Raw genomic sequence first — 3,742 nt, forward strand, 5'->3', positions numbered from 1 at the left:
GACATGATATCCAGTGTTCCCGGGGTGATACGTCCGATTCCTGAGATACCGGAGAGAAGTCACAAGTTATCCAGATTCGCTCCACCTATCTGTGATGCTGAAATCCCGAAGCGGTTCCAAACTCCCAACATGAAGACTTATGACGGGAGCACCGATCCTGAGGAGCACGTTGCCCAATATAGGGAAAGGATGGAAATTAATCCTATTCCTGAAAGGCTCAAGGAGGCTTGCATTTGCAAAGGATTGGATCCACACTAACGGGAGCCGCACTAAAATGGCTGCTAAGTCTTCCTCCCTTTTCAGTTACTTCTTTCTCTCACTTAGTTAACTTATTTAACACTCAATTTTCCTGTAGTCGGAAATTTGAGAGGTTAACCAGTGATTTATATCGTGTTATCCAACCTAGTGATGAATCCCTTAGGGATTTCGTTAACAGGTTCGGCAAGGAAGCTCTAGAAATCCCAAATCTTGACATGACTACTGCTGTTGAAGCATTCAAGAAGGGAATTCAGAAGAGCTCCCCCTTTTATGATGATTTAGTGATGACTCCGTGAAGGACATTAGACGAAGTCAGAAACAGGGCATTAAGATACATCCGATTGGAAGAAGATAGAAGGATCCAAGATCGTCTTGGGGGACAAACAAAACAAGAAACCCCCGAAATGAATAAAGGATCCTGGAACAGGAACAACAATTCGAAGCCATATACCAAGTTCAACAATCAGAACGTACGAGCAGTTGAAGAAGGAGATGACGATGAAGACTATCCTTGCATCTCCGACTATTGTTTCTCTGTGGACACTCATGGCTTGATCTGTTCCATGAAGGATCTGGGAGAAAAAGCAAGGTGGCCTCGAAAGAATGAGAAGACTGTCGGCTTCAAGGACAAGTCTAAGTGGTGCGCCTTCCACGAAGATTTTGGCCACGCGACAGACAAGTGCATCGGATTAAGGAGGGAAATTGGATACCTCCTGAGCAAGGGTCACTTTAAAGAACTCTTGGGAAGGAAAAAAATCCAAGATCCAGGATCCTGAAGACCTTCCACAGAAAGCAAAGCCACCACCACTAGATGCTCATGTGATCAACTTTGTCTCCAGAAACTACGAATTGTTTCAAGATTCCTGTACTATAGAAGAAAATCCCGCAGAAGAATTCGAGTTGGACGATGAAAGAAGATCGCTCATCCCCACTACTCGAGTGACTGATCAGAGAATCTTCTTCAATTCGAGGATCCATGATCCTCACCAGGATGAGCTGAACGTACAAACGGTCAATTTCATCTCTGGTGGATCAGACATTTGTGGAGCTTCCTTTTCGGCAGCAAAAACTCGCTAAAGAAACGAAGTTGGACTGGAGACCGACCCATAGTGTCCCCCACCTTGACAACAGACAAAAGAATCTTCTTTGATGAAGAAGACAAACTAAACATCCAGGATCCTCATCACGACGGTTTGATTATTACTCTGTTTATAGCTAACCATTATGTACGCAGGATCCTAGTGGACGGTGGCAGCTCGATCAACATTATCCAACATGATGTCCTCAAGAAGATGAACATCCCGGATTCAGAAATCATTCCTAGAACATCGGTGCTAGTCGGTTTCAGTGGTGAAACCAAGAAGACATTGGGGGACATCAACCTCCCAATTTATATCGAAGGGTTAAATTCATACCAAAAATTTTGTGTTATAAATAACCTTTCCTTTTGCAATGTTATTTTAGGTAGGCCCTGGCTCCATGGAATGAAGGCAGTTGCCTCAACTTATCACCAATGCATCAAGCTACCTACTCCTTGGGGAGTTGTAAAGATAGTGGGTGACCAAGCGGAGGCCAAAAACTATTATTCATCATCAATGAAGCCAACAGCCAAGCAAACTATAGCATAGCAACTACAGCAACATCCTAGGGACGTGCTGGAAGCTCGGAAGAAAGACCTTAAAGAAGTATCATTGGACCCCAAGGATCCAGAGATAAAAGTGTTCCTAGGATCCAGTATCCCCAGTAAGATTGAAGAGGATTTAATATCCTTCTTAGGGCGAAGAAGATCTACCTTTTCCTTCAAGCATTCTGACATGACATGTATTTCAAAAGAGGTAATCACTCATAAACTCGGCCTTGATTTATCTGTTAAACCCGTCCATCAGAAGCGAATAATATTCTCTCCTGAGAGGAACAAGATCATACAGGAAGAAGTTGAAAAACTTCTTAAGGCCGGTATGATCAGAGAGGTTCAATATCCTCGATGGCTAGCTAATGTGGTCGTCGTTTCAAAAAAGAACGGAAAGTGGAGGGTGTGTGTCGATTTTACCGATTTAAACAAGGCATGCCCCAAGGATCCTTTCCCATTACCACATATAGATTCCATGGTGGATGCAACGGCAGGACATGAAATGCTTACCTTTATGGATGCATCCTCTTGATTTCAACAAATTCAGATGGAACCATCTGATCAAGAGGATACAACATTCATGACACCCACCGGCATATACTGTTATACTGCTATGTCGTTTGGACAAAGAAATGCAGGGGCAACATACCAAAGACTGGTCAACATGATATTCAAGGATCAGTTGGGAAAGACTATCGAGGTCTACATAGACGATATGGTGGTGAAGTCAAAGAAAGCTGAGGATCACCTTAAAGACCTCGAGGAAGCATTCAATATCCTCGACCAATATAACATGAAATTGAATCCGTCAAAATGCCACTTTGGTGTTAAGGCTGGAAAATTTCTGGGATATATGGTGACTAAAAGAGGAATTGAAGCAAGCCCCGAGCAGACTGAAGCCATCCTCAATTTGAAATCTCCTGCAAACGCAAAGGATGTCCAAAGGCTCACAGGAAGAATAGCTGCTCTCAATAGGTTCATCTCAAGATCCTCCGAGAAGTGCAAGGACTTCTATGACATCCTTAGGAAGAATAAGAAGTTTGAGTGGACGGAAAAGCATGAGGCTGCGCTTACGGCCTTGAAGGATTACTTATCCTCAGCTCCAGCTCTAATGAAGCCAGTGGATGGAGAATCCTTATATCTATATTTAGCTATCTCAGGAAATGCAGTAAGTGCCGTCTTGGTAAAGGATCATGAAGGTGAACAACATCCTGTTTACTATGTAAGTAAAAGTCTTATAGATGCGGAAGCCAGGTATTCTCATTTAGAAAAGTTAATTCTTGCACTCATTATGGCTTCTACTAAATTGAGACATTATTTTGAAACTCATCCTATTATTTTGAGAACTAATTATCCTGTGAAGAATGTTCTTAGAAAAACAAAATTATCAGGTAGAATGGCCAAGTGGGCTGTAAAATTAAGTGCATATGATATCCAATACGAGCCAAGAACATCAATCAAGTCTCAAGCACTAGTGGACTTTGTGGCTGATTTCACTAGTGAGCTACAAAAAGAAGCTGACTTTGAGGTCCAACAACTAGAAAAGACTCAGGATCCTTGGATCCTATTCACAGATGGAGCATCCAACGTAAGAGGAATAGGATTGGGGATCCTACTGAAATCGCCACAGGGGGACGTATTACCCCAGTCCATAGCCTGTGAGTTCCAAACAATAAACAATGAAGTAGAACATGAGGCTCTAATCGCAGGTTTGCAATTAGCCAAAAGCATGAGGATCAGGTATCTTCAAGTTTATGTAGATTCTTTATTGATAACTAACCACTTTAATGGCTCGTATGTTGTTAAAGGTGAGAAACTAATTAAATATTTAGATGTTGTGAAGGAGTTATCGAA

This window comes from Bidens hawaiensis, unplaced genomic scaffold (genome assembly GCF_021521415.1).
Source record: "Bidens hawaiensis isolate Kalapana, Puna unplaced genomic scaffold, B.hawaiensis_p1.1 tig00010127_1, whole genome shotgun sequence".
NCBI lineage: Eukaryota > Viridiplantae > Streptophyta > Magnoliopsida > Asterales > Asteraceae > Bidens > Bidens hawaiensis.